Below are 7,282 nucleotides of genomic sequence, written 5' to 3' on the forward strand. Positions count from 1 at the left end.
TATACTTTTTATAAAAATGAAATGTCTTGCACATCACACCTACAATTCTGTGTGCGTGTGTATGCGTGCAATCCAGGAAGAACTCCAGTGAAATGATATTAATTTTCAATTATCATGTGCATTACTCAGAAAGTCTGATAAGCCTGTGAAAAGAGGCTACCAAGCGTGCACAGTCTAGGAAACAGATGTGCAAACAGAGATAGGCAGCATTCCTCTGAAGTGTCGGTTTCTACATAATCAAGAGTTGGTTTCAGTCTCCACAGGTGTTGATCGTGTAATTGAACACAGAATAAAAACCAGGAACACAAACCTGGTGCCAGGCCACAGTTATCAAAACACAGCTCGGAATCGCAAGATTGCGCTGGCTGTTCATCACAATGCATAATATCTCATTAATGGGCTTCTGCTTTTTTACCTTCCCTGTTTTATCTGTTTGATGCAGACATACACACATCCTGGAAAATTAAGCATTAGCAGGATTTGGGTGATTGGGGGCAGCCAGTTTCAGCACCATTTGCTTTCAAAGTTCCTTGCTTTCACAATACCTAATGATGCATTTTGATAATACCAATTGTACTGGGATCAAATTCCTCACACCTCCTATCTGATCATATTTAGTGTTCATGGATGGAGTGTCTGAGAATAATTTATCTGGCATCAAGTAACAGCACTCCCATGCAGTATTGACTGCTTAATGCAACTAAGCATTTTGGTTGTGAAGGATAAGAGCAGTAAACATAGAATTGGAAAGGGCACTTTGCACTGTTTTAAAATTGGCTTTGCTCTTATATTTAATCTCAATAACCAAATAATCTAAAAATGTGCATGAAGAATGTGATTTATTGTACACAATCTACCTAAACATCCACTTGAAAGTTGTAATCTTAATTGTGAACTTTAGTTATTGGTTATGATTAGCAAGTACATTATTCTAGACTACTGGCAGATATTATATGTAATATTTATCATGCAGAACATGGGATAAATGTAGCACTTACACATGCATAACAGTCTAATGGGTTAGTAGGTTTAGATGTATTTAAATAACATTATCTTAAAAATCTGTTTTGCAGTGAAAAGGCTTTTTGCCTGCATTTGATTTTTTTAAATCTAAGTTTCACACACAAGTTAAAACAAAGATGCATTAAACTTAATATTAATCAATCAATCAATCCATCAATCATTTTTTATTTGTATAGTGCCCTTTGCAGGGTAGCCACAATGTGCTTGAAAGATTAATAAACAAACAACAAAATAAATAAACCATAAACAGTTAATAAAATAGTCTGAATGCATTCCACTGGGTTAGAATAAACTCAAAAGCAGTCTACAATGCTGTGCGAGTTAGAATGTGAATTTAAATGGATGAGACGATGATGTGTTTATAGAGGGTCTGGTGAGGAGCTCTATCTGTGGGGTTCTGCGTGGGCTTGAGCTGTTCTTATGGTTTATGTCTTTTTCTTTGTGCCTCTAGGAGAAGGAATAACATTTCAGCAGCTCTGCTTTTTCACTCTACCAGTTGACCTTCTTGCTAACCATCAGTAAAGTAACACTATAGCTTCCCGCTGTTCTACCAGCAGAGTGGACAAAAGGACTCCGGTTAGGGTCAGGGAGATGTCTGCAGTTGCCTTTTGAAGGTTAGATTCATGTAGTTTCGATCCGAAAAGAATGGATGCATTTGAATAAAATGACATTTATATTTATTGACATACAAAACCAAACGAACACAAACAGCCATCTGGGCGTTTCCTGCAGCTGTATGAGAATCCTGTTGCCATCACTAAAACTTAGTTTGTTTTTCTTTCAATCCTGTTGTTCTAACATGCATTCTTTCCTATACCTTGTTTGTATCTTGCTAATGCACAGCCCCAAAGAGAATTATGCCTGACTGGTTCTCTTACTATTAGACTTGATTGAAAAGAGCAATTAGACAGCATGATTTGTATTTATTTATTTTTTGTGCAAAGGCGTATTGGAGGCACGTTTCACATCGACAGCCCACTACAACCCCTGTGAGTAAAGTGCTGTTTGATTAGACTAATTTTGGAAGAAAGGATGTTTAAATCAAACCATGTCATACATGTCATGTAGCTCAGAAAGCCAGAAATGAGTTTATAAATTCTTCCCATGATGCATCAAAATAAAGTCCTTCCTCTCTCAAATGCAGAACACACTCTCTTAAATACACTGTCTCCTCCTGACAGATGAGGGATAAAGAAAAAATAACATATACGAATAGGGTTCAGGGCTATTTTTTATATTCTCCAAAACCACTTGCAGAAACCATTTTAAATAGATTTGTTCAAAAGAAGGGGGTTGGTCACATGATTGGCAGCAATGTTGAGTTTTAAATATATCCCAGCCATCACTTATTTGAAACCGTTCGTGCGATTGAAGTTAATTGCATTACTTGCATACTTTGCTTTATATTTCTGTGAAACAATACAATACACTCACAAACCATCACATATCTCCTGAGATCTATAGTAACTGCAATCACAAACTGAAACCCCTTTCAATTCTTTATTGGTTTTGTTGCATGGTTAAGTAGCCATATTGTGATTTGGAAACTACTGCAAAGTGGATAACCTTTTCTGAATCCACTTGTAATATATAATATAGATGTGAAATTTAGTTAAGTGTTGCATTGTGGCCTTCTTTTAGATTTGTTCAATGCAAATTGTTTGCTTGCATTTTTGCCAATAAATAAATAAAAATGTCTTGGAGGCCATTTTGTATTTTTTGACCAACATACTTCTAGCACTTCTCATGCAATATACACTTGAGACTATCCAACTGATACATATTGCTATATGTTTGTTTTACTATGCTTGCTAGGCCACTGATAATTGCTGCTTTCGGCTAAATATATATACTATTTACTGTTTACATGTTCTAAGGTTTTGAGCTATGGGGAAAACAGATGGTATGTCATACAAAATGTGTGTTGAAAAACTGATTTTGAGTAGTGAGATGCATTGACCAATATGAAGAGACATATTGACTTTTTTTAATGTCAGCTGTGATAATCACTGCAGTTTCCGCTGTGGACAGCAGGGGGAGGTCTTTACATGGCTTTTACTCTTCGTTTTCCTTGACTGCATAACAAAACAAGCTCAGCAAGACTCCGAAGTCTGCCTGGCTTGGCTGTATTTACATCCATTTGTCTTGTGGTAATTTAATAATGAAGTGTGGCTATAATGGCGGTTAAGAATGCGTTTTCAAATAACCTTTGATCTAAATGGATTCTTTCTTTGCTTCTGGTCATCCTTATTCTCGAATGCAGCTGTCGGCCATCACACTGTATATCCTGTCAAATGTTGTGGCGTATAAAACTGTTGGCGAAAGTGTGTGGAAGTAGAAAGGGCATTCTTTGGTGTCTCTTCATAGCTTGCCGCTCCAGAAACACACCGAGTGGCAGCAATGCCCTATTACGCCGGAAATCTGGAGCTTCCAATCTTCAGCAAACACTGACGTATAAATCAATAGACTCTGGGCTGGCTTCCCAGTGCTAGTGTTTCTCAAAATGCCTATTCTGAGCTTTTATTACCCGTTTCTTCTCTCTTTAATCCACTGACAGAACATTAAGTTTCACTCACACAGGTTTTAACATTCATTGTTTTTCCAAGTGCTGCATCATTAAAAAAAAGTGCATTTATTTATTTGTTAAATATGTAATCGAGTGCAGTATGGACTATAAAAAGAAAAGCATTAAAAAAAGCCTATACATTTTCCCCAGTGGCCTACAGGAGGATGACGTCACTTGGCCTTCCATCAATAGTCATTTCTAAGACATCCTTCACAAGCAAATGCAATCTGATTGAAGATCCTTTCCAGCAGCCGAGCAATCCAACTTCATTCATCAAGTGACACGATTCTAGCTTTTCTCTCTAATGCCATGCAGCCGTTTGAATCGGTTCCCATTCGTAGTGGAAACTGTCCAGCCCGGTTCGATCCTGGGATGAATGACTGCTCTTCACAGACTGGCTGACAGATGGTCTGGACACGGCAGCAGAAAGCGCTTGGCTCCCCCCCTTTCTTTTCTGTTTCTCGCCGGGCCTTAACGGGTTAAAGCAATAGCTGTCAGATTTCTCTGCATGGTTGTAAAAAGACAAATGAGCAGAGTGCGAGATTTATGACATCTGGGAGATTCTGCTAGTACTTTGTGCCATTTGAGCGGCCAAGTGTATTTACAGATTTCTGTGTGCCTGTGGGGTGAGGTGCCGAAGAGAGCGCAATCCTGGAGAGAACTTTAATCAAAATGTCCGGTATGATTAACGGCTGTTATACAATAATGCCATTAAACTGACAGTCTGTTGTAAAAGAAAGCACCTTTGTAAATGCAAAAGCTTAGGGGGGAAAAAAGGTCGGTACAGCGAAAATGCACACACTACCTCGCCCACTGTTCATTGCACAATAATAGAGGTCTGGCTGCAAGGGGTTTACTGCTGCCCTTTATAAAGTGGGGGCCTTTATTTACCTAGGAAGGTTCTTGATAAATTTTGAAGACAGATTGTTTACTCTCTTAACTCTCCTCCCAACCCCCCCCCGCCCCCAAGTTGTGCAGCCAGCTTCAAATAAAGGAACTCAGCGTACATCCCATTGTGAGTCATATGTGATAGCTACAGAAAGTAAGTAGTGGTACAAAAGTCAAAATATAAGAGACCTTAATCACTGCGGCAATCCGATAGCGGGGGAAATTCGCTGCCATTACTCCCACAGTGCAATTCCGAGTGACAGAAATGGGCCTCTGTGGTCTCTTCCTGATTCGCAATTGCGGTTCATCACTGCGGTGCTGTGTGGTATTGAGGTGAGGGCCATAAAACTCTGCCGAGACCCCAGTGTTACTCTCTCATCTCTCTGATACGGTCTGTAATCATGACTGTAGACTTTTGGGCCCTCCCCATAAAATTCCATCAGCGCTGGCAGTAGGCTGTCCCTCAAACGCTAACCTCTGCACAGCACATGTACATTTACTAATATATATATATTTTAGCAAGGTTTTGAGTGGAATAATTCTGAAGCAGACTGCGCTATGCTATATCGCCAAGCCTACAATTGAATTTGAATGCAAAATACAGGTGCATGGGCCGTAATTTAATATATTTTGTATTTTTTAAAAATACATAATAAATACTCACTTGACGCTTACAGTAGAAGCTACTCGATACACTGTTACCTTACTCTGCCATCATCGACTAGTTTATTGTGGTAATTTATAATCTGTAGAGCCGAAGGCAATGGAAAGCCTGGCACCTTTATAGGCTTGACCATTTATATTGTTCATATTGATCCCGTGCTCCTCACTAATAAGATTAAGTTCCCCCTGGCTGTTTGTATCATGATCAATAAAGCTCTGCTCTCCCAATACAATGCAGTCTCCCATAGTTTTTGCCTTACAGCACCAATGCTCCTAATGCTGGATTAACTGTGTAAGAACGGGGTCTCTCAGTTTGAGACAAAAGAAAAACAAGAGCACTATTTGAGTCTTGACACAGGATAAAACTAATATACATACAGCTGCCCGCATTCGATTTGATCCCTGTCTTTTTATTTCAATGAATATACAAGCCATAAATGATTATAAATAAATTATTCAAGCATTAAATTATTATTGGACCTGAATATCGAAATCTATATTGGGTTATCTTTCATAGCTTGGCTGGCTACACTGGAGCGAAATACAAAAGTGTAGGATTTATGGCTAGTCTACTTATATTCAGTCCCCAGGGAATGTAAATAGAAAGTTATTAAAAAGGGTAAAGAATGTAGCTCATCAAATCTGTCGACAAATGGAGGGAAATAGATATGCCAGAGTAAATGCATCTAAAGGAATCAGGAAAAGTCATATTTCCCCCACTAATCTGAACCACAAATCACACTATTGAAGGTGCTGAACTTCAAAGCTCTGCCTGCCTGTTTTAGAAATAAAGATATTTAGCTCTTCAGGTCTGAAGTGAGCTGAACAGATCAAGAGGATGTGGTTTAACTGTGAGGATGAGTTTGGGCATTCGTAGTGGTATGTAGACACAGGGATCATCTGTGCATTTTCCCCCGATGGCAGCTGGGGATGGATTTCCTACAACATTGTGTGCTTTGAAATGTACAGAAAATATCAGGTCCCGGGAGTCTGCCATAGACTGACTAGAATAGTCTTGTAATATATCTTAATTATTGCTCTTTCTGTCGCAGGTTATGACAACTAACATGGCGAACAGAAATATACAATAATAATAGGTGATAGATATTAATCTTTAAAGGCTAGTTTGTGACCCCTGTACTATTCATTTTCTTGGCTAGGTTATTTAGGGAAAATAGCCTTTCTTGAAGCCAATCAAAGAATAATAACATCACTTATTTATTTTCTCATTTCAATTATTCATCATCTGGGAACAACAACAGCACATAAAGGCATGTCTCAACAGGGTGTTTGCATGGCCTTGGCTAGTGGCTGCATCCGTTTCCTTGAAAATTACCGTGAGAAGTCCAATGGAGTGTGTGCAATGCCATTATTTATTTATCTTTCTTTCTTTTTCTTATTATTTTTCCCCCCTTTACAGTAGGTAATTTTCCAAAGGCAAAGCTCACAATAGCAGGGATAGAAATTGCCCCTACAATGAAATATTGGTGATAAAAATACATAATTGACCACAGGCAAGGACAGCAGAGAATAACGGCGCCTTAAATCGCAATTTAAATACCAGGGGTGCTCACACATTGGTGAGAAGAACAATGAATCCTAGAAAGCACAGAGTTGGAATGAATAGGGTGTTTTCATTGACCACTTTGAATTATTTCTGTTTAGCTGCGGGGATAATTTGAATGTCAATAATGTCACAGCTCAGCAGTGACTTAATATCACATTGGGCAATCTCCCTGGTATATCTAGTGGTTCCTTCGCATCTAATGACATTGGTTTGTGCCTGTTGATGGCTGTGTGCATGACTCACGCGCGTGGCTCCGGACGACCCTCCCTACATTATCCGCATTTGAATCGCAGCAGATGCCTCTGTGTCCTCCAGCCCATTACTGGGAAATGGGTTTATAGGAGGTATGTGAAAAATGAGCCGTTACTGTCTGAGTCTGAATGCCATCACTGACGATTCTCTGAGAGAAAAAAAAAGAGAGAAGGGAAAGGCAAAGTTATGAAATAAAACACCCCAGTTGCATTATTAAATTAGAGCCCTATTGTGATGACATTGAAAGCAGTTGAAATAAAAAGCAAAGGTCTTTTTTCAGGATTGCACAGGAGTATGGATCGCTTGTGCCGAGAAGGCATTAT

The sequence above is a fragment of the Amia ocellicauda genome, chromosome 17 (assembly GCF_036373705.1).
Source record: "Amia ocellicauda isolate fAmiCal2 chromosome 17, fAmiCal2.hap1, whole genome shotgun sequence".
In the NCBI taxonomy this organism is placed as follows: domain Eukaryota; kingdom Metazoa; phylum Chordata; class Actinopteri; order Amiiformes; family Amiidae; genus Amia; species Amia ocellicauda.